This window comes from Protobothrops mucrosquamatus, unplaced genomic scaffold, assembly GCF_001527695.2.
Source record: "Protobothrops mucrosquamatus isolate PMUCROS unplaced genomic scaffold, P.Mucros_1.0 scaffold_177, whole genome shotgun sequence".
Lineage (NCBI taxonomy): Eukaryota > Metazoa > Chordata > Lepidosauria > Squamata > Viperidae > Protobothrops > Protobothrops mucrosquamatus.
This window is the reverse complement of record NW_015386253.1, coordinates 348,548-374,679: the sequence shown is the minus strand read 5'-3', so window position 1 is coordinate 374,679 and position 26,132 is coordinate 348,548.

Below are 26,132 nucleotides of genomic sequence, written 5' to 3'. Positions count from 1 at the left end.
TCTGTCTCTCTCGCTCTCTCTCTCTCTCTCTCTCTCTCTCTCTCTCTCTCTCTCTCTCTCTCTCTCTCTCTCTCTCTCTCTCTCTCTCTCTCTCTCTCTCTCCCTCCCTCCCTCTCTCTCTCTCTCCCTCCCTCTCTCTCTCTCTCCTCTCATTCTCTTACACAGACACACAGACACACACACACCACTAGAACAATTTTCTCCCTCTTTCATTCTTGTTTCTTTTAAGAAATAAACTTTTAAAAGCTAAGAAATCTCAGGTGTCTGGCATAGTTTTCTTGCAGATGAACAGCACATTTTAACAAATGGAAAAGACTTCAAGGTTTTCCTGTAAGAATATAGAGATGAACATGAATGTTTAATATAAGAAAGAATGACCTTCCTATATTTACATACTATCAAAAGATGGGCGAAGGATACTATATTATATAGTATAGTATAAATAATATATAGACAGATAGAGATAGAGATGATAGATAGATAGGTAGGTAGGTAGGTAGGTAGGTAGGAGGATAGGTAGGTAGGTAGGTAGGTAGGTAGGTAGGTAGATAGATAGGTAGATAGATAGACAGACAGACAGACAGACAGACAGACAGACAGACAGACAGACAGACAGACAGACAGACAGACAGACAGACAGACAGACAGACAGACAGATAGACAGATAGATAGATAGATAGATAGATAGATAGATAGATAGATAGATAGATAGATAGATAGAGTATCTGTTGAATTACAGGCTTGGAACTATAGTTAAGCATTATCTAGAGGATTACACAGCTTTTCCCATAGGTGTCCCTTTTCCCATACTTGCTACACAAGTATGAAAGATAGAACTAGTGTAATAACATCCCAACAAATGATTCAGCTTTTGGGTGTCATCATGGTATGGAACAGATGCCTATACCACCCTCCTGGACTTTTTGATTTACAGCTTAATGAAACTGAGTTTTAAATTAGATTATATGCAAGTATTTAATGGGTATATTTTTGTTATGCAAATTACAAACTATGTCCTGACTTGAACATGTGATGATGTATTACTAGCTGTCAGTGCTTTTTTTGTAAAAAAGAAAAGAAAAGAAAAGAAAAAGGTGCCAGAACTCATACATGTCATACAACCCGCCTTGCCTACCCTACAAGGTTCCATCCAAAAAAGGTGCCTGAACTCTGTTCTGGGCATTCTATGACAAAAAAAGCCCTGCTAGCTGTGCTTTTAGCTTCTTCAGAGCAAATCTGAAAGGAAATTTGGCAAGAGATATCACATCCTTTTATGCTGTGTGTGTTTAATGAAATGGAATGCCCAAAAACTAGTTGTTAATGCAGCAAATAGTAGAAAATTTTAGCTTCATAGGATAATATGACAAATATTCCCATAGAATTATTAAAGAGGAAATTGAAATGTATTAAACATTACCTATCCAACGGTTAGAAACTAGCTATATTAGTCCACTGAATACAAGCTGTATATAATGATACGGCATTTGTTGCCAAGTTCGCTTACTGATCTAGTCTTCAGATGTTAACCTATGGCTACCTGGAAATATCCCCAGAACCAGGTAGTCCAAATACTCATAGCTACTTGGTCTTGATGCAGAAGCGAAAACATATCTGAAGTGGATAAAATCCATAGCTCACTGATTAGCAAATATTCAGTATATATTCACTATTATCAGCACATGGTGTTTATTATCTGGAAGTTTTTTCACCATATATAATTTTCACATGGGAATGGACATTACTGAGGAATAATAGCTTATCATACTCTCACATCAGCATATTCTGGATGACATAACTATCAAAATAACAATGGATGATGTTACCTAGTTTGGGTAATGAAACTTCTGCAAGAAAATAACCAAGCTTAAACAGCATCAAGGACTCCTCTTTTCAACCATGAATTACAAATATTCTACAAATATTGATATCAAAATAATATTTCTGCAATTTTCATTATTAGTATCGTGTTATTAGTGTTCATAACTTACCTCAGTATTTTAATTTCTGAGACTTCTGAGACTATGTTTTATGTTAAAACATTAGTTTTATGTATGTGTACCTACCTAAATAGAAAGATTCTCAGGATGTGTCCTCATTTCTTTGCCAATAAGAGATACTGCTAAGTTTGTGAAGAAATGTGCCAAAATGCAGTCAATTTGGATCAAGATGTTGGAGTGAATTTAAAATCATAAACTCATTATAAGATTCAGCTCCAAGAAAAAGATGTCTCTAGAATATTTGTCAGTATATTCATTGTCATCAATAGGTAAAGTGTTTCCATACCTTCATGCTGGTTGAAAGTTAACTATTTTTATTAGGAAACTGTCACTAAATTAATCAAAATATATGACATGTGTTTGATATCTTTCTTTTAATTATGTTTTTTTTAAATGACATCAATTTTATTTTCAGTGAAGATGGTGCAAATTGCATCAAGCTTATTTTTATTTTCAGTTTCATTGATTTGGAGCTGGGAGATTAATGGGTGGGGGAATCCTTTTCAGTTTAGCAGCAGTTGCAGCATGTTAAGATAAGTTTAATTTGACTTCTAATTGTACAGGGTAGCTTAAATAAAAACTAAAGAATAGCCTTTTACCAAATTTGATAATACTGTCTGACAGATAATTATGGTATAACTGGAGGGAGGGAATCAGTAGATAGAGGAATATTTTCTTTCTCCCTAAGAAGCTGGATGTCTTAGAACCACCATGCTTTCACTATGCCCTTCTGGTATTAATTTTGTTTAACTAAACATTCGATTTTTTGCTCAAGTTTGTGCCAGATTGTACATTTTATGGGATGAGCCACATTAGACAAAGAGGGTCAAAATTCTTCATTATCTGAGATGTTTGTCTCACATATGTATTAACTATTCTTTATGACTTGTCCTTTCTGATTTTCCCCAGGACTGCATATTTTCCAATATACCATTCAACTAATTCATTCTAAAGACCAGCCATCAGTTATAATATTCAAAAAATGAGAAAACTAGCCAACGTGGTAATTATTTTTCCACACTTTTATTCTGTTTTGTGACTAGAATAATGACTAATTATGCTAATAATTTTCTCTCTCTCTCTCCCTCCCTCCCTCTTTTATCAGAGTTCTTTTCCTAAGCTGAAGAATAGGAGACAATCTTAACAATGAATTAATTACTTGAAAATCCTTGGCCTCTTTCTTGATTGTTCACCCATCTGTATCCCTCCCCTCAAGATGAAAAGCGACAAAGATAATTATAGCCAGATTTAATTTCACTGCCTCCTTTTTTTACAACATCCCTTCCTAGCTTTTTAAACTTCTTCCTAACCTTTTTTTATATTTTCTTTTTCTTTCTAAATTTGTTTCTCTTTACTTAGCCAGACTAGGAATGGCCCATGTTAGGAGTAGGACTGGGAAAGTTTAGAATAGCAAAACAATAAATCCCAAAAGTATATGAATACAAATTTGTTTTGGAGGGAGAAGGAGAACTACTTTAGACATAACCAAGGTCATGAAATTGCTCACTGGGGATTTGAAGTTTTTCTCTTATTTTTTTGAAAAATTACTAAATCACAGAATTCTGTCCCTCTCTGCTCCTCTCCTCCCTCCCTCCCTCCCTCCCCCCCTCTCTCTCTCACACACACACAGTGAATGTATAATTTATTTCAAGCAAATAAGATTTTTTATCAGCTTTAAGAACATAGTAAAAATAGAGATAGACAAATACACCAATTTCAGTTTGTTTCAATTTCTTATCTTTTCCATGCTAATTTCAGATTGTTCAGTTTAAGAAAACAAACAAATGGAACATTGAACAAATGAAACCAGAGTTCTCAATAGGGAAATAAGTGACCAAGTTCAAATTATCCTACTTTGGACACATTATGCAAGATTTAGTTCTCTAGGAAAGATTCTAATGCTGGGAAAAGTAAAAAGAAAAAGAAGAGGATGATTAATAACAAGGTAGATGGACTGAGTTACACTGGCTATGGGTACACATTAGAAGAACTGAAAGACCAGAAAAAAGAACAGATCATTATGGAGAAATATCTATTTATGTGGATGTTAAGAGTCAACACTGACTTGATGGAACATAATCAATCAGTTAAGAGCTTCCTGAATAAAGTTTCCTTGTGCACATTTTTTTCAAATTGCTTATTTTTGTTTCCAATTTTGCTTAATGTGCAAATATGTTAATGGCAAATATATATTTTAAAATTTGGAGAAATGAATTTTAAAGATAATGAAATTTCAGTTCACATATAGGTTCAAAAAAGAAAAATTAGACAAAATTTCTTTCAGAAAAAAGTTAGAATAGTTCTTTCCTAGCAGTACAATTTTTGATATTGTATAGATCTTTTTAGATCCCTGTACTGATCTAAAAAAACATCCAAACATGGGTATCCTGACTAAGCTATAAATATGTCACATGGGTTATGACATCAGCACAAAAATGATCCAAATGATGAGCTCTGTGTCTGGTATATCAGACTCAATGAAGTCATGATACATGTAACATCGCTTGTCCCCAACATCAAGGGTGCTGATACACCCCCCAAAAGTAGCATGTCCTTACAGGTTTGTGGTTGAATTTGTATCCCTATTGCCTATATACATTGGGTTTATGTAAATAAGTGAAGAGGCTGTTTCTTCACTAAGCCTCACTGCTTCATAAAATAATAAAAGCTTCATTTGTTTCCGCTTGATTTCCAGGGGAAAAGACAGGAAAATCATTGCTGTAGTTTCCTCATCGTCAATGCTTTCTTCCCAAGATAAAATATATACTATGGATATATAATGCAAAATAGGAATGTTTGTATGCTAACATCATTATTATTTCTAACCTCCAACTACTAGTACTAGCTCTGAAATTCATCATTTAAAAAAGAACACTGACATTTCTCTGTGGGAGTACCAATGTAAATATGAGTTGACAGATTTAAATAATTTGAATATTTTGTTAGTCAAGCACCTGTCTGCCACATTTAACAGTTTTTTTTCTGAAAGATGTACAGTGGCCACCTTCATATTGAGTGACCTCTAAATATTTCCAGCTGGCAAAGCAGCATGCAAACATCTGATAGTAAGACATACTTAAACCTTTCTTCCTATTTCAAAAGGAAATGCTGTTGTAGTTCACTAAGATCAGAGCCTTGTTCAATAAGGCACAAGAATTTTGATTTAAGTATTAAAGATTCTCTTGAGAATCAAAGAGTTATCAGTTTCTGGGTAAGGTTCTATGATAGGCTAGACATCTCCAAAGAAACAGAAATGACACTGAGCAGGGAATGGTGGCCAGGGGTGACTTCAGTGGTGGGATTCAGCTAGTTCGCACCAGTTCGGCAGAACTGGTAGCTAATTTTTTGTTGCCCAGGCCCAGAATGAACTTCCAGAAGCGGCATCCACACGGAGAACTGGTTGTTCATATATTTGAATCCCATCACTGGGTGACTTATAGCCTCCATTTGGATAATAGAAAGATCAAGAGATCAGCCACCTGCATCCTGGATTGCTGCTCATCTTAGGAAACCCTGGATGGAAATCTTATGGTTTATTCATGAGTGAGAGGGGGTCAAGGGGTAAAGACAGTCAGTTAAAAAAGAAACAGTTTGCTCACATAGGCAAGTACAGCCTTTTAAAGGACACTAAGTTTTACCAAACTGTCATTGTTTTAATTATGTTTCTCATTTAATGACTTTTATTATTTTATCAATATATAAAATACAAAGAAAAATAAAAATAGGAAATTGAGGGAAGGAAAAAAGAGGAGGAAAGAAAATATGAGGTACAAGGGAAGAAAGAAAAAAAATATTGACTTCCGACTGTTTTTAGCACAATACAAGATAACAATATTCCAGCCTCAACTTCTTACTTTTATACATTAGTATATAACTAGCCATTTCTATAAATCTATCTAATCGGCAAAATCAAAATCAAAGTTTCATTTTTTTATCACAAGCACAAAATCCAAAAGTGATATCCAAATAAAAACATAATTAAATATATTCTCCTCTTTGAATAAAATAATCAGTTTAACCAATGCTGCTCTATCTTCCTTGCTGTGGAAATAATATATATTTCTATTTGCACTTAATAATTTTTATAAATATCACCATTTATATTAACAAAATTCACTGTATTCTTTCAGATTCTTTAATCTTAAAGGAAAAAATGTTTTTTAATTCATTTTAAAACACTAAACTTTTCTTTAAAAACATTTCTGATATCAAAACTTTCTAATACATCTTTTTAATTAACTTCCTTAATATGCATACTTTAAAGTGGATAAATTAGTGGATAAATTTAACAGACTCACCATATGAAAATTGGTGTTTATACACAAGGTAAATTGCCAAAAAGGTTTTTTATATAACAGTTTAGAACTTGTAGATACACAAAGATATAAAATATAAAACGTGTTTAGATATATAAATTCTTAGAATTCCAAAATGTCCAAAAAAGGATCTATTTTTTCAGAAAAAAAGTCGAAATAATATAGTTATTTTTCTGGGAAAAATAGATCTTTCTCAAGAATTGGTATATCTTAGATATCTAAGAAGAGATACAACTGCCAAAATCCCTTTCAGCTGAAAACCCAGTGACTTTAGCATTTAAAGGGAAAATAATTTACTTCAGACAGAGGTTAAATGAGGTCTTGTTATAGAAAGAAACAGTAATAGAAGACTGCAAAAGAAATTGAAATAATGTTTTGGTAACAATCTTAATAAAGGTACAAACATAAGAATGGTTTGGAACACTTTTATAAGGACATACAATATTTTATATGACATAATAGCAGGCTCAAAAAAAATGAGAGTGACAAGAGAAAACACAAACAATTTTAGAGGACATAAAAATGAACAAGGAAGAAGAATTAAAGAAATCCCCAATAAAAAGAACTATTTTAAAACAAATGAAATTCTTACAGTTGCAATTGTTGAAGTTTACAATATGAGAAATGGAAGTAAAAATGATCTATGCAAATCAAAATAATTTGGATTTGCAAATAATTCATGGAAATGGTTGGCATGGACAGACCCTAGAATTCTCCACAGCCCCTTCCCTCCACAGGGAGGTAGAAGCTATTCCATTGACTCTTCCCAGGCACCTGATGGATTCAGTGCGGTTTCAGAAGGTTTTTACTGAAATTTTGTTACATGGCTGGGCAGAGTCCCTTATTACAACTTGGAAAGAACAGGTACAGGGACCCATGGGCTGAATCACACCTGTACAGACTCTCTGCATATGTGGATCTCACAGAGTCTCTGGTTCACCAAGCAACTCAGAAAGATGGAACACCATAAGAGACACCACTGGAGGAAGACAAAGAGTAGGCTGACCAAACATAGATAAAAAGTGCTGCCTTGTGGCGACAAGAATGGCATTTGCAGGTAGCCAACCAACAGCCTGTTTTGGGTAAAAAAGAAGTGGGGGAGATTTCCATGTGAAGAACATTTTGGCATCTGTTTGGATAAAGTCACTTTATCAGAGAGTTGGACTCCAACTAGGCAGATTTCTTGGAGATAATGGAGACCCATTTGAGCCTTGTTGCCTGGGAGAAGTTTGAGCTGAGAGGTTTGAGGAAGAGATAAAGCCTTGGGCTATGATCTTAGACACCTGTGTTCTGGATCCATGCCTCTCCCTGGCTGATTAAGGCCTCCTGGGAGGTGGCATGTGGTTTGTGATTAGGCAGTGATTAATGCCTCTTTGAGAGAAGGATTGATACTGTCTGCCTTTCTTGAACAATATAGTATTAGACAACTTTTATCAAGTCTCAAATCTTTCCTTTTTAGGGAAAGTTGTTGAGAAGATAGCTTAACAACTACACACAGCTACAAAGGACCATGGATGAAGCAGATTATCTGGATGCTTTTCATGTCTGGATTCAGGATGGGCATAGCACTGAAATGACATTGGTCATACTTGTCAATGTTTGAGGGATTGGGATTGGGGTTGTTCTCCACCTTCCTGTAGTCAGTTTTGGCAGGAGAAAATAGGTTGAACCCTAGGTCTCTACAATGAGGGGTGCCCCAGGGTTTGAGCCTTTCAAGATGGGCAGCTATATAAATGTTTTAAATAAATAAATAAATCCTCAGTTAATTTTGCATTTCAGTTCATTTCAGCAAAAATCCATAAAGGGTTTCCAGTCTTTTATAAAATTGTTTTTTTCCTACCTAATTAAACAGGTCAATTTAGTCAAGTAGTATGGAATTTCTTAACCGTTCTTAGTTGGTACAGAATATGCAGGAGTGTCCAAGGGGATGATGGCAGCTATGACTGCATGATTGAAAACTCACCCCTCTTTCATATGGTCCACGTTTAAAAATAGTCCTCCAGTAATGGACATTATCATGATTTTTTGATACCTTGAATAGTGCATGTTTTCTTTTCAGTGATGGGCTCTTCTGCCTGCTTAATTTTTAATATTCATAATTGATGTGGTTTGAATCTGATAGCTTTGGACTTTTGAATCAATTCAACAAACTGAATCAGCACCAAGAAGGAATTCATCATTTTCAATAAAAAAATATTCAAGTCAGATGTGTTCAGTGTATGTACATGTATTTTAATGGTCCAAATGAAATTGAATTCAGTTCTGTGATTCTATTAATTGGAATGTTTTTTTCAATTGAAATCAATATTTAGTAGAATTGAGAAACAATCCTAAAATAAGTGGAGTGACAATTGGATCTGATTCACAACACATTTTGTTGTTGTATATTGTTTCTTATTCTAATTTTTCTCTTTTTGCTGTGTTATAAAATGCCTAGAATAAGTAAAGAAATAAATAATATGTTTTGTTCAATTTTGCTACTAAATGCGGGCTTCAGTGTTTTTTCCAGGAGGCACGTAATATTGGACATTAGAAAAGTTTTGATTTTGCTTATAGGAAGATCCTTATAGTCCCCATGTTTTCTCTTTTTGTACTTTCTCTTCCTTGTACCTTAAATGATCTCATAAAACTGCATGACTAAAAGTAATTTAGACAGTGCTGCCAAAAAAGTTCTGTTTTGTTTTGAATACACAGAGCACTTTAAAAAATAAAATAAAAATACCAAGATTTGTTGGCTACCAGTATATGTAATAAAATGAAGTAGAATCTCTCTGCCACAGAGCTTGAAAATATATTTTGTATTCATACAGCATTTTCTGAGGATTTTTTTAATCAAGAAAAGGGAAACATGAACAGATTTTGTTTGATATGAATGTTTGTGCCCTTGCAAAACCAGCTGGAGCTGAATGCCTATGTCCAGACACCATGAAACCTGTGATGAAATCTTTCCAGTCGCCATTCCTTCCTTTACTGGCCTTCAAATTGGGTGTGAAAACATATTCCTGTATGCCAGACATGTCAAACTTGTGACATCACGTGATGTCACATGACGTATCAGAGCTTTTTCCCCATTGCTAGGAATAGGGTGGGCGCGGTTTCCTTGTGACGCGTCTGGCCCGCGAGTTGGCAGTTTGACACCCCTGCTGTATGCTTTTCCAAGATACATTCTGTGATCTAATTGATTTCATCAGCTTAAATAAATCTTGGCTTTAAATGTTTTTATGCTGACAGGTGTTCTTGTTATGATTCAGAGTTATATGTAAAAGCAGTGGTGGGATTCAAATATGTGAACAACCGGTTCTCTGTGTGGATGCTGCTTCCAGAAATCCATTCTGGGGCTGGGCAACAAAAAATTAGCTACCGGTTCTGCCGAAGTGGTGCGAACCATCTGAATCCCACCACTGTGTAAAAGTCTATACTATGCAATGATTTTAAAACCATTTTCATCTTAGGATATTTTTGGATTCAGCATATCACTAGAATCGTTACCATTTGGAATTCATTTCAGTTACATTTTATTTTCTTAGGCATGTTTATTTCTTTTCTTTGACAACTCTACCTAACTTTTCAACAGTTATTCACTTTTTGCTAACTGCCCATTTGTGCTACTTAATTTTATTTTACATAGACAGCCTTTGGCAATATTCTAGAAAATTAACTCTTTTAAAACAAAGATACTACTTAGACACAGTCAGTATGATTTTATTATGCCAGTATTTTGCCATATTGATTGGCTGATTAGGGGACCTTATATTAAGATATAAAATTGTTCCTAAATTTTATACCTTACATGAAGATATAAATTACTCCTAATTTTTATCTTGCCTATTACACTTTCAGGGCTCCTTTTTCCATTTCACTATCCACAATATGAAGATGTGTCAAAAATCATGCTAGAAAACATAGCCTGATAATTTCACATTTGGTTCATTCCCAGCATGCTGTGGAGGCAACCTAAATGTCTTTTGAGCTGTTCCCATTTTAATAAAGTGGTTTTTTAAATTTTTCCCAATGCCTGTGTCACTGGATAGATCATTTCATTGTTGATGTTGTTAGCAACATGGATCGGGGCTGAGATCTGCACACAGCTAAACTTGGTTTAGATTGCCGCAAACAGTCAAGTCAACTTCCCACCAGTCACAGGACATTATTCTCAACATTTTTTTAGGTTTGGACTAGACAACTAATATATGTTTTGATATATATGTTCTGATATATCTGACCAATGATATATGCATAGATTTAGTGCTTTTCTGGAATTTAGATAGTTTAGGACTTTAGGTCATATTTCAGTCACTTGTGGCTATAGCCACCCACTCATATTTTCTTGGACACTATTCATTTGGGATGTATGAGAGCTGGAGGAAAACTAAGAAAATTTATTTCTGTAAATTCTGCATGAGTGATAGTCAATGGAATAGAGAAGGAGTGTTGAATGAAATGGGATGGAATTCTCCCAGTATATTTTTTTCTCTTGCTTCATCTCCAATTTCTTTCCTCTACTAGTCTACTGGATATGCTATGTTCAAACCCAAGTCACATGGACAGCAATAGATGTGAGTAGAGTATGTTTATTCATGATTCTACCCTATTGTAGCAATATCCCTAAAAGCCCTCCCAAGCGGAAAGTTCAGTGAGTAAATCCAACGACAGCTATAAAGAGCTGAAGCAATAAGTTCCCAGATAAGTGCACTCCACAAAAGCATGTCCAGAACGAGAAGTTCAAATCCAAGAACAGCTGACAAGAGAAATCCAAAGATCACAACACAAAATAGGATACAGAAAACATGGAGCTGAAGATAAAATGCAGGAAACAGTTGTCTCTGACAACCACCCCATTCTATGTGCTGGTTAAAAAAATCCACCATCCAGTGTTACTCATCAGGAGGGTGAGGCTACTTTATCACAAATAATCTCATTGACCTTCTCTGAGCTTCCCATCTCTCCACTCTTGGCAGCTGTGCTTATTAGAGGCAGCCTGTTGCCATTCTTCAGTATTAACTGGCAGCAGCTGTGCCTCTTCTGCCTCTTTTTGAGTGGGCGACTATTCATCCAGTCAATTGCCTCCCCTCCCCAATGCCTGACTCTAGCCCTGGGCTCTCTGGTCATTCCTGGGGACCTGGGATCCCCATATCTGGTGGCCTGAGTTCCAGCTTGTTTTGTATTAAGCTAATTCACAAGGTCTGTTATAAAAAACGGTTAACTGATTGTTCTATTTGAATTATAGACTGTCTGTATAACTTTAAGCCTTTGTTTTAGGTGGGAATGAGTACTTTAAAATCATTGGCCGCTGCCTAGTGGTGGTCCATATAAATATGAGTCAAGCAGCTGTTAGAGCTGCTTCTGTGAGAACTGAATAAAAAGCTGTTATTTCAACTCTGTGTCTTCAATGCCTTGCTGTTCCCACTACACAACAGTGGCGATGAAGGTGAGATTATGCTGCTAGGAAGAAACAGCTATGTCACTAAGGGGTAAGACCAGGGTTAAGCCCTGGTTGGAACCATGTTCCCCCCTTCTGCCTACCATTACGTAAATGCTGAAGGTATCACTTTCCTAAGGGACCCATCCCTGGGAAACTCACAGAAGCCCTAGCAGCATAAAGCATTGGAGACACAGTAACAGCCAGCCATGGCCAAAGTTGGAAAACATTCCGAGTTTGACATGATGCACCCCGAACGATGGAGTTCGTATGTCTCAAGAGTAGAAAACTATTTCAGAGCGAACCAGATCAGAGAAGATAATTTAAAAGCTGCAACCTTGTTATGTGTGTGTGGCCAAGCCACCTTTGATTTGGCAGAGAACCTAGTCACTCCTGCTACCTTGGAGTCAATCACCTTCGCTGACTTGAAACAAAGACTCAAGGAGCAATTCAAACCAAGGCTGTCCATCATTGCATATAGAAATGCGTTCAAGCAGAGAGAACAGCAGCCAGGTGAAACCATTGCTGAATTCGTGGCCGCCCTACATCAAGCATCCAGGCTCTGTGAATTTCCCGATCTAGAGGACTGGCTCAGGGACCGACTGGTATTTGGCCTGAGAAGCAGAGACTTACAACAGAGGCTGTTTGCTAAAGAGACCCTGACATTCCAGGACACACTGAAAGAAGTGATGGCAGAAGATGCCGCAGGTGGAGCCATCAAGGCTTTATGTCCCTCAAAGAATTTCCCCAGCCAAATGGCTGTTTATTATGAAGAGTCAGAGAGAACAAAAGACCCAGATGTAGACATTGAGATTGACCGGGTGCAGAAGATCCCAGAAAGAAGGCAGCGGCCGCTTGACAAGGCAGCCTTTTCCCCTAGCTGTCAGGGCTGCGGAGGACGACACCAGCATTCAGAATGCCGGTTTCATGCAGCTGTGTGCTGAGCATGTGGCAAACAAGGCCACATTGCTACCGTCTGTAAAGGTTGCCAGAGGGAATTTCCACACGAAGACTTCCCCAGGAGAGGTAATGGGCCCTGGGGCAGAATAGAGTAGGATATTGCTCCGGAAGGAGAAGCATTCTCAGAACTGGAGCCCATCGCCCCTTAAAAGAAAAGCTTAGGCTAAAAGTCAGGCTGCAAGGAGTTCCATGCTCCATGGAACTGGACACTGGATCAGCTGTATCTATAATTTCCTATAAGACTTTTAATTTCATCTGCAGAAATGGCGGAAAACAAGTCAGACTCAAGCCGTCAGATTTAGTTTTGACAGATGTTCAAAACTCCCGTGTAGCTACGATAAAAGCTACGATAAAAGTGACATTCAAAGAGTTTGAGGGTCCCCTAAGTGTCGTGGTGGTCAAAGGCCAGCGCACAAGCCTGATTGGCTTAGACTGGTTTGATGCCCTGGGCATCCATGTGACTGGCATCAACAGAACCCATACAGCGGATTTGGCAGCTGATGTCTTCAGCCCCAACTTTGGAAAGTACAAAGGAGCACCCATTGCTCTCCACCTTGATCCAGCCATAGCCCCAATCAGAGTAAAGCCTCGTAGAGTGCCTTTTGCCCTAAAGCCCAAGATTGATGCAGAATTAGATAAGCTCATGCAACAGGGAGTCTTGCAACCTGTTGACAGCAGTGTGTGGGAAACCCCCATAGTCACTCCAGTCAAAGCCAATGGAGAGGTGTGCATCTGCGCTGATTATTATTAGCCACATTCTGGCATCCTTACAAGGCGATCGCTTATTTGCAAAACTGGACCTGGCACAGGCATATAAACAACTGCCTGTGGATGACGCCTCTGTTGAGGCTCAAACAATAGTTACCCATAGAGGGGCATTCAGGGTTTGTCACCTGCAATTTGGGATCAGTGTAGCCCCAGGGCTCTTTCAGAGTATGATGGAACGCATGTTAAAAAACATTCGAGGTTTGTGTCCTTATTTCGACAATGTTTTAATTGCTGGGGAGTCAGCAGAAATACTTGCAGAATGTTTAAGGGCTGTTCTTCAGCACTTCCGCAAAGTGAGGCTGAAGCTCAAAAGACAAAAATGTCAAATAGGAGTGAACTCCACAGAGTTCCTCGGTTTCCGGATAGACGCTACCGGAATACACCTAGCTGATTCAAAGCTCAAGGCTATTTTGCAGGCTCCCCGACCAAAGTCAAAGGGGAAGCTGCAGGCATTTCTGGGATTACTTAACTTTTATCATGTCTTTCTCCCTCACAAGGCTGCATTAGCAGAACCTCTATACAGGCTCTTAGATAAAAGGGCATCATGGCAGTGGACTAGCACCCACGAAAATAGTTTCAAAGCAGTCAAATCACTGCTGTTATCAGACTCGGTGTTAACATACTTTAACAAAAAAACTGCCTATCAGTATTGCATGTGATGCATCATCATATGGGATAGGAGCAGTTTTGAGCCATATAATGGCAGCAAGCACCCATAGCTTATTACTCAAGGACACTTTCCCCTGCAGAAAGAAATTATGCTCAAATTGATAAGGAGGCTTTAGCCATTGTTGCAGGAATAAAGAAATTCCATGATTTCCTTTATGGTCGCCCATTTACAGTTTTTACAGACCACAAGCCTTTTCTAGGTTTGTTTACTGCAGACAAGCAAACCCCTCAGATCCTGTCTCTGAGGATGCTGAGATGGTCAATCTTTATGGCAGCCTACAATCACAGGCTAGTCCATAAGCTGGCAAGGAAATGAGTCATGCTGACGCACTCAGCAGACTGCCCCTGCCTAATTTAGAAACAGACCCCGTACCTGCTGCACACATCCTGTCAATTCAGGATTTGCCTGAATCTCCCCTTCATGCTGGGGACGTGGCTGCTGAGACAGCCACTGACAAAACTCTCAGCCGAGTTTTGAACTAGGTGCTGAGGGGGTGGCCAGGAACCAGTCCTGGGACAGAATTTCAGAGCTTTATTAGAAGGCAAGATGAGCTATCTGCATACAAAGGATGTATTCTATGGGGGAGTAGGGTTATAGTTCCACACACACTAAGGGAAAGAGTCTTAGAATCTCTGCATGAGGGACATCCTGGAATAGTCAGGATAAAGGCATTCGCGAGAAGCTACCTGTGGTGGCCAGGGTTGGATAAGGATATTGAGGCTCAAGTTAAAGGATGCCAGGTTTGCCAACAGTCCAGACCTGAAATGCCTCAAGCCCCAGTACATCGTTGGGAGACTACGCAAACTCCATGGTCTAGGTTTCACATAGACTATGCAGGACCCTTCCAAAGACAGGTGTTCCTCATTGTAGTGGACAGTCACTCAGTGTGACTATATTAAACATATTTAATAGTCTTCTAGCAAATTAATAGACCTGTCTTCAGAAAGAGCCAGAATGACACATCACTAGTGTGGAAAACTTCTATACCAACCATCTATCATTTGGGCTCCCTGAAAATTAGGTTGAAGTCTCTATAACAAGCACTCAACCAGAATTGCTGAATCTCACTCAACTACATATGATGGATAGTGACTGATGGTTATTTTTTCTGCTGGTGGATGGGAATAGAAGCACAGCAGAACTTGTCTTGTATTCAGAACTGAGCCTGCTCACTGAGCCTGCTCTCTGAAGGAGTAGAGAACATGGTTTTGCCAACTCAAGGACCAGGAAAATGAACATCAGCATGGTGTTCATGATGAAGAACCAAGTACATACACACAGAGAGAGAAATGCCTATTGGTGAGCAAACAGGAGTGACGTCAACTTCTTTCTGGCTTTCCAATTCAGTTTGTGGGAAGGTGGCTAGGAGCATCAGAAATTTTCCTTCCTTCCTTCCTTCCTTCCTTCCTTCCTTCCTTCCTTCCTTCCTTCCTTCCTTCCTTCCTTCCTTCCTTCCTTCCTCCCTCCCTCCCTCCCTCCCTCCCTCCCTCCTTTTCTCAAAGGGATAAATCAGTGGGGAAGAAAGCAAGAAGTTCCAAATCAAGGGCCAGCTGGCAAGTTACTGGCTGCCATTCAGTAGGGAAGGGGTCAGGGGTTGTGTTGGAATGTGGGTCAGGAGTATTATGTGTGGATAAATAATAACTGCTGAGCAAGTTGATTAGGGCATGAAGGGGCAAAAGAGAACAAGAAGAGCACATGGGGGTGACTAAAGGTACCACAAGATATCACAAGAATCAGGGTGTGCAGGGGGCACAATGTTGTGCTCATTGGGGATGGCACATAAGAGGGGCAGTGCAGGCTGGGAAGATATGTGAAAATGCCCAAGAGGTGCTGATGGATCAAGGCAGGTGCATGGGAGGCATGTGTGGGTTTGGACGGAGGCATGAATGTGTGCCAGAGTTGCTGTATGGCTTAGAGCAGACATGTCAAACACAAGGCCCGGGGCCCAGATGCGGCCCGCAAAGTGGTTTCATGTGGCCCGCGAAGCCATCCTGGAAACAGTGAGGGAACAGTCCCCGCTGCCTTGGCCCTGGCCCAGGCTGGACCGGAGCCAATGTACAATTTTGTGGTGGACATCTATGCTGAAACGCATTCAGTCTTAGCTCCACAAGGCCGTCTGGAAACAGCAAGGAACCAGCCCCTGCCGCGTCGGCCTAGCCCCCTAGGTGCATGCTGGGGAGGGGTCACCCTTTGTGAGGAATAAAGAAATGCACCATCGCGTGGAAGTGGCCAGCAAATGGCCCTCGCCTACTTCACATATCCGGCTTGATGGGCTCCGGGGGAGGGGTTTCGGCAGGCAGTGGTGCACTTTACTCACAGCGCCGAAGGGCTGAGCCGGGTGGCATGAATCCAAAAAGAGGCGCGAGGCCACCCAGCTCCCAGCCTGCCTGGTTTTGGCAGGCAGCGGGGTGCTCTAATCACAGCACCAAGGCCTAGTCCCACCTCCTTCTGCAGAGACCCTCAGATCTATCCCACTCCTGCCCAGGCATGCTTGATGCAGTAGGCCATACCCACTCCATCCACGCCACCCAGTAGGCCGCACCCACCCTGGCCACACCCACCCGGCCCCCCAAGGGCAACCACAATGCTGATGTGGCCCTCAATGAAATTGAGTTTGACACCCCTGGCTTAAAGGCCCACAAGGAGGTAGCATGGGTCAGGGAAGGCATGCATGAGGACAGCACAGGTTGGAGGAGTGTGCAGGGTGATGATGGCATGCATGGATAGAGTGTGAAGGGTATTACTTTCTTCTCTCTTCTTCTGTCCCCCCCCTCTCCTTCCATTTAAACAGACAGGAAATGGCTTCTGCTGTGTGGGGGAGGGAGTGAACAAATGCAACACTGTCAGGAATATTGCTCGGAACATTGAAAAATGAAGTACATGTGACCAGCAACCGAGGAACCTAGCAGCACTCAGAGGCTCTGATACAGCCCTAACTTTCCCAAATGTCATTCTCTTGAGAGTCATGGGTTCCATATTTTGGATGAATTCTGTAGGTTACCCCTTTGAGGCATCTTGGTTCAAAAATTGTTGTCCTGTAATGCATTGCTTCTCCCAGTTAAAGAATTTTAGCAGTATATAGATACACACAAACACACACACACATACACTTTTCTGCAGTTTTATTTTTTTAAAGACTAACAAATGGATATGATCCAAAAATGCTTATTAGAGGACAATACAGAGCTGTAAAGAATTGGAAACAACAAAAAATAAAAATATTTTAAGTAAAGTATAAGTTAGATATATATCACTGCCATCAGTCAACTGTATCCAGGTTTGGTTAAAGTAAATATGTTGTAATCAGTAAAACAAGTAAGTCATAACTAAACTTTCATTACTTTCTCTAAGTCTATTCTAGAGCTGGCCAACTTTACATCTAGGCCAATACTTAATGTAACAACTGTGCTTATTCAGCTGTTTAAAAGAGTTATATACTCTAATGGGAACTTTTGTGAAATGCAAGACACAGATAATGTGTAATTTGCCATGTTCAGTTAGGAAGCCCAGTTCCACTTTTAATTAAGCAACAATCCATTATACGGAAAAGTTTTCTGAAAAAGAATTGGGAACATTTTCATATGCTACTTCACAGAAAAATAGAAACAGTCTGCAATTCTAAACTTATATTCTAAACCTCATTGGAAAAAATGGGCTATTAATCCTGAAATTAATTATATGGCATATTTAATGAAATAATTGGTGTGTATGTATATAGAAACACCTGTCAAGAGAGCCAAAACATGCATGTCATAAATTAATTTACTTAACTAGTTTTAGTCTTCTCATAGATGAAATAATGAAAGAGAAGATATGGTTCAATGGTTATAAAACTATATTAGTATAGCAATATCAGCAGGACATCAAGACATTAAATTAGCAAATAAAATTGATTAGAAAACATTATATGCATGTATGGAATGGAAATGTATTTAGGTTTATGCTTTCATACACCACTTGAAACATTGTGTCAGAAAATTCTGAGTTGATTGCAATTTGACAGAACAACAAAACAAAACAAAAACTCAAAAACAAAATTCAGAATGTTTCAAATATTCCAATTGCAGAAAAGATTTTTTTTTTTTGCTTTTGTACCTCAAGAATAAGTGGTATAGCAGTTAATACTGGATTGACTTGTAGATTTTCAACATGCAGGAAAGTTGGCTAAAACAATGTTTTAGAATTTAGAATAATTAACCTCCCAACTCTCATAGGATAAAGCAGGTTACATGCCCCCCATATTCTTAAAGAGAACTAACATTAAGTTTGTCTTTCCTGAGTTGCTCAGCTAACATAAAGAGAAGAAAGAGAGCTCATTACTCATCTACATTATTTTCATTGTGATGTAGTACAGCAGATAATATACTTCTTTCATGGGAGTAATGCTGAAGTTCACCTAAAGAGTCACTGTGAGGAATCTACAATGCATCTGGCAGACAAAGTCACTTATATTTGCTCTGCGTTAGATTCCAATCTTCAATCATCAGTGGAAGTGATGCGGCTACATCAAGCAAGGTGATCAGGGAAGGGTTTGAGCCTATGAACCTAAGGAGCTGGACAGGGACCTTTCAACAGCTAGTTCAGCCACTTCTGTGTTAGATCTGGGTCTCTTTTGGCTCTTCAGTTTTGACATAGATGGCTTCTTTGACCCCTCTTTCAAACCAGTAGTCCTCTCTGTCCAAAATGTGAACAGTCTTCTGGAGGACACTGAAGAGATATCCCACCAGCAGTTACAAGAAAGGATCATTGATTTCTTTCAATACCCTCTGAAGGACAATGTCATGGACAAGCCACAATATTACCATCTTTACTCTGGGGAAGCCACCCCATGCATATATGGACTCCCCAAAATCCACAAAGAGGGAACTCCACTCAGACCAATTGTCAGCAGCATAAATTCTTTAACCTACAACATTGCAAAACATCTTACCACCTTATAAGGTTCTCTACTTGGCAACACTACCAATCACATCAACAATTCACAGGACTTCACCAGCAAGATTTAGAAAATAAAACCAGATGAGACCATGGTTTCCTATGATGTGACTTTCCTCTTCACCTGCTTTCCAATAACTTGTAGCAGAAGAAATGACTGCTACAAGACAGCACCTTAGGTGACAGAACCAACCTCAGCCCAGACCACATATGTGCCATGCTGAACCTCTGCCTAATCACTACCTCTTTTAAATACAATGAAGGTTTCTAAAGCAAAAACATGGCTGCTGCATGGGTTCCCCTGTGTCCCCCATTGTGGCTATTCTCTACATGGAAGAGGTAGAAACCAAAGCCCTAAACTCCTTCACAGGAATTCTACCAACTCACTAGTATAGGCATGTTGTTGACACTTGGGTCGAGATCAAAACACAGGAAGTGGAAGTGGTACAATGCAGTGAGACTTTTGCAGATCTGTACATTGGGGAAATAAAACAACCACTTCATAAACACATGGCACAACATAGGAGAACAAACACATCAGGAAAAGATTCAGCAGTCCATCTGCATTTAAAAGACAAAGGCCACTCTTTTGAAGTCCACATTTTGGATAAAGAAGACCGCTGGTTTAAAAGAGGTGGTCAAAGAGGTCATCTATGTCAAAATTGAACAGCCTTCGGTTTGAAGTGTAGGTGGCTGCCATGGCTAGGAGAGACTTTGCACACCTGCAAATGGTGGGCCAGTTGTGCACAATCTTGGACGGGGAGGCCCTGCTCTTAGTAACTCATGCCATTGTAACCTTTTGTTTAGACTATTGCAACACTCAAAGAGCATTTGGAAACAAACAGGTACAGAAGTGTGATACCAGATTTACAGCACATGAAATATCACTTCTGGGTGAGCTGCATCAGTTAATGGTATGTTTCTGGATGTAATTCAAGGTGCTGTCACCTTGTCAGCCATGTCCCTATATGGCTTGGGACACAGTTACTTGAGGTAATGTCTCTACCCATCCAACTAGGTCAAACAAAATAGGCATGCTGCAGATCCTGTCAGCCAAAGAAGATCAGCTGGCAGGGGCCAGAAAGCAAACTTTTTCTACAATGGCCCCTCCTCTGTGGAACATTTTCCCTTCAGAGATCAGAATGATACCAACTCTGTTAGTCTTTCTATAAGACTCTAACAGACTCTAAAAAGCTGCCCATGTTTATGTGCCTGGGGGGTGGTGGTGAATGTGTCAAGATCCCTATTTCCTTATTGTATTGATAATTAGCCAAGTATATTTATTTTGGATGTTTTATTATTTTTATGGTTTAGAATGTTTTTACTGTTTTAATTGTAACATATTTTTGAATCCAGAGTCATTTATTGAGATGGGCAGCTGTAGAAATTGAATACATGCATGCATGCATACATGCATGCATGCGTACATATATACATACATACATACATACATTTTCACTCTATGGTTGCTTTGTTATCATCCATTGGCCAATCTTGCTATAAATTACCTTAATTAACACTAGCAAGAACAAATGCACAATAACTGTGATTATGCAAATAATATGAATATCTCTTTTAACATATTTATGTTCCAGAGTTTTTTTTAAAAAGATGTAATCAGATACATTGTATCAATGCTTTAGAATACTATATTTACAGATATAGTTTTGCAGTACAAAAAGAAGTGAACAGGAAGCAAAGGTGAAAAATATCCTACCCAGTTTATTCACCAATCGATGATTTCTGTTTTGAATCACAAGCAGAAGTATGTTACTGAGCTAACTTTCTTCAATGTTTTAATTTGGATAAATTTCAGTCCAGTTAACTGAAAGAACTAAATAGATACTTAACACTTAATCAATATGATTATTGCTCTTATTTAACATCTTAATCTTTGTTATGTTTTTCTCCTTTCTCAAGAACTCCTTTTCATGAAAGACCACTTTCCCTCAGTAATCATATTATTCAGGGCAGCATGATGGATGGGGCTGGATCAAGCAGGGAGCACAGCCCAAGCCAAAAGTAGGGCAGGACACCTTTCTTTTTTTATTGCTTATTCTGGCACAAAGTCTGGCTTTGTAAAAGACACTTTCCTATAGTCTTCATTTTGAGGCATATCTGTTAATGGGAGGTAGAACATTTTTTCTGCTTGCTGTTAATCAGCTTTCTGCATTATGTGACTCTCTGGGCAGATCAGATTTTCTTCTTCTGGGATAATTTTGGATGGCCATTTCTAGAAGCTAAACATTATGTAAGGTATATAGCATCTGTCAAAAAAGATTAAGGATAAGTCTATTCTTTTCACTTGCCCCTCAACAATGCTAACTTACCCTTGTTCAATTTATGCCTTCCAAAAATATCGTGACAATGGATCCCATAATTCCCAACTGAAGGCTCACTCAACATTCCAGGCTTTGCTATCCCAACACATTAGTAGGGCACTGGATTGGTAAAAGCTACTCTATTTTTGTTTGTTATTTGTACAAATAACTTAAGGCAGCGAACATATCCAACACATCTTCCTCCTCTTATTTTCTGTACAATAATAACCCTGTGAGGTGAGTTGGGTTGAGGCTGACTGGCCCAAAGTCACCGAGCAGGCTTTCATGGGACTATAACTCAGGGTCTCCCACTTTCTAGCCTGCTTCTTTAACTATTGGACCAAGCAGGTTCTATATAAATGTCACTATATTGCATATATAAAATATACTGCATAAATAAAATAATACATGTCACTATACTGCAAAGTGTTCGGCAATTAAGCAAATGGCCCAAGCTCGGGAAAGCCCATAATGCAGTGATCTCTTTTGTATTATTGGATATTAAAAAGGGAAGAAAGACAAGAAGAGGAGGAGTTGACAGAGGACAGTTGTTTTTGCAGCAGCCATGCATCTCCCATAATATCTCATTCAAGCCTGATTTATGCTTGCTGTCATGCCCTTGTAGTGCCGTAATTCCAGAGAGATACTCTGGAGGAGCATATTCAAGCTATGCTCCAGCTTTCTAACATAAATCAAAGTCTCTGCCTCTGAGGTATATTTATCCAACTTTATGCTTTATAAATAGAGAGCAATATTCATTATAGGCTAGTAAATATGATGTTTTGTGAAAAGTCAAAGCAAACACTTATTTACGCTGTATAATGCAATGAACAATAAAAATGCATAATTCTGATACCTAAAAAAGAAGATATTCCACCATTAAATTCCCAACATTTTGCCCCCTAGAATATGTATATTGGGATGTCTCAATGTCACATTTTGAAATTTATGCAAATGATATGGAAATAACTTTTTTGGGGGGGGGTTCCTTTCAAGTCATTGTTGACTTCTGCCAACTACTTGGGCAAGTCCCTGAAGTTTTCCTTGGCAAGATTTTTCAGGCATAGCTTGTCACTGCTTCTTTCCTAGGACTCAGAGGAATTTCACCCAGGTCCAGTGTCCTTGATTCTAGTCTGATGCCTTAATCTCTACACTAAATTGGCTCTTGATTATTAACAACACTGAGAGAGTACATTCTGGGATTATTGTCTTATTATGATAATATGATATGGTAATATGATTATTATCTTAGACTTGCTTACTTCTGCAAGCTTATTTGTCTATGTTGCTCTTCCCAATTTGTCTTCCTTAAATACAGGGATAGCATAAGTAAGTGGGGGGGAAAAGACCTTGCTAAATGAGGCATCTAGTCAAATGCATTTGAAAAGTTCATGGCTTGACATTTTCATCAGGATGTCTATTGTGATTCCAAGATCTCTTTCTGATCAGTTGATTTTTGAAAAAGTGAAGTTTGAATTTTTTTAATTACATGTTACATTGTCTCACCACACTGTTCTAATTCCAGATTATTTAAATATTGGTCCCAATATCAGTCCTGAGGAACTCTACTTCACGTATCTTACATGAAATTGACCCTTTATTCCTTTTCTTTGATTGCTGCTTTTTAACCATGCAATATCTAAACTTGCTTAGGAGTTTTTGATAAATATGACAATTACATTTTCAAAATCAAACATACACTACCTATTGTTTACTGTCTATATATTTGTTGATAATTTAAAACAATCTGATGTCTTAGATTATTAATTTGTTCTATCCCGAACTCAGCAAATTTTATACTATACTCATGAGAAATAACAAGTTACAGGAGAAATCTGACAGTCAAGCCAGTTATATAGAGATGTGGTTGAGGATATTCTCCTTTGTTAGATATCTTTAAGGCATAATGTTATTCAGCATTTCAGGGGCACAAGGAGATAAAACTGAGCCTTATTTTCAGCCAGGTATGCATAATAGAGGTAATCTTATAATACTCTTATAATAGTTATTTTGTGACCAAGGATAATAGGAACAATATAAAACCTTATCAAGATCACAGTACAACTTCCAGTTTGACATCGTAGCAACACGGACACAAGATTGTGGGGCTCTGCTTTCTATGCCTGATTTCCCCCTGCAGAGGGCCCTAAAAGGGCCTAAAATCACCCCGGAGAGATGATGGAGAAGAAGGGGTGCCTCGTTGATCATGGAGAGACAGTGGTCGATCTGTTTGATCTGAGGAAAGCCCTCCAAACTGGCAGGGGAAAGACTGGCTGCACTCCTATGGTCAGCCTCCAGCTACTGATAACCAAAGAAAGAAGCACTAATTAGCAGATCGTAAACAGCATGTTTGGAACTGGATGAGAATATTGATCCTTTCTTTACTATTGATCCTTTCTTTACTAAACTGGATTTCCTGGAAAAGGCTCCCAAAAAGCTAAAAACCTCCAAATATGAGAAGGAAGGGGATTGCAGCCCCTCCCTTCCAGAGAAACAGAAGCAGTGTTTTAGATTTTTTTTATGGGCGACAGAAACATTTAATACTCAAGTGGAAGTAATATAAAACTATAATTTTGACAAATTTGAGAACTGAGAAAATTGTTAAGATTTTCTCTTTGAAAAAATACTGGGGTGAAATATAAGAAATCAACCTTCTATTTTAAGAATCGGAAAATGAATATTGAATGACATCTAGTGGTTGACCAGAGTATAACACCATAGCTGCAATGACTGATACAGACTTGGTAAGAAACCTAGAAACAGATAACAACCTACTTTCTTTGTTATTTGGTGACTTTTAACTTGACAGAGAACAGTTGGCAATAGAGAAAAATATTTTGGCATACTTACTACAGTGTGAGAACCTAATTGTTTTGAAACCTGTTGACCTTCCTGGATTATAAACATATACTGAGCTCTGATTTTTAATCTTAAGAACTATTTGGAGAGAAAGAAAAAAATGACTTCTGGCTACATTTGTCTGGGGGAGGTTTTTGGATTGCTTTTAGGGTGGTTGAACATTTTGAACACTTTGAATATTTTGGATTGTAAATTTTGGCTGATTGACAATTTTTGGATGCTTGAGCAGAAGGATTATTACAAAATATTGCTTTCAGTGGCGGACATTTATTGTATTATAAAGGCTGTATATAAAGACCAGAAGAACCACATGAGACTTTGTTTTATGGACACTTAAGACAACATTAGTATGCGGGGATCACAACAGTTCTGATAGAATATCTGGAGAGAGGAAATAAAATGGATTCTTTATATCTAGCCAAAAATGGTAGGAAAACATACCACAACTCCCATCTGAAGCTTCCAGCCAGGTTTGCCAGGGATTTGTAGGTGTGACACCTCAAGAAGAAGTAAATATTTTTCAGAAGGAAATATATTCTATGTTACAATTAATTCAGAAGACAATTATTTCACACAAAGAAGATGCAAGAAGAAATCATGATGAGATTAAAAACAACTTTGATAATATAAATGAGCAAATATCTAACTTAAACTCACAACTAGAAAGTTTCCAGAAAAGACTACAAAGAATGAACAAACAAGTCAGAAAACAGAAAATGAATCAGAGGAAATTGAGCTAAAGACACAAGATATAAAAGAAGGGAAATATAATTTGGCACAGACAAATAAAAATTTGCAAGACTTAACCACAACAATGGAAATGGAAAACGCACCTTATTCTTTAGGTTTTCAAAATATACCTGAGGATAAGGAAGACAATTGTAAAAAACAGATTATAAAGCTGTTAGGGGAAATGTCAGAAATTGGGAGACAAAAAATGAAAAGAAAAATTGAGAGAGAAGGAAAGTGGGAGTCATTTAATGAATACAACTGGGCAGAATTCCCCCTCAAAAATACCCTACTTAAATTGTTTTCCCCATTCCAGGCAGTATTTACAAAAACAAAGGAAGAATTTGTTGGTGATTTAATTACTTTGGCCTGGAAAGCTAATTGGCAAAGAAAGAAAGCTATAGTTAGACTCAAAAAACAGAAGATCTGACATATCAGATGGGGTATTATATGAGCCAATATTTGCTTGAATATGGACAAAAGAATAGATAACACATAGATTTTTAGAATAAGAAAGATATGATTTATAATTAGAATAGCACTCTCTCTTTTGATATGGGAATTATAAAAACAACAGGATGGCTTGTATAAATGAAACCTTCGGCTACATAAATGTAACTAACTTTGAGAAAATCATAATTGACAAAGATATTTTGAATACTGATGGGAAATTAAACTTAAGTAAGAGCATGAAAAACAAGATACATTTAATAAGGAGACTTTGTTTGCAAATACAATTTAAATATAAAATGGTTAGAAAAGAGGTTATAAATTGATACTATTTTTATTTTTATAACACTAGATAAATATGAAGAGGATGTGTATATCTAATTTTGTATGTATTAATAGTAGTAAGAATTGTATTTATTTAATGTTGAGAAGATGAAAATATCAGGGGAAGAAGAGGGGATCAAAAACAAAACAAAACATTGGATTGTGTAACATTGAATAGATTTATACCAAACTTAAGATACAACATTGAGTAATAAATGTATCCGGACATCATGTTTGTTTACTAAGTATTTATGATTTGTAATAATAGAAAATCAATAAAACACTTAAAAATATCACAGTACATTAACAATGTTCAATCATATTTTATTTCCAACATATTACTTTATTACTCATGTTCACTAATATGGTTTCCTGAAGAGAAAA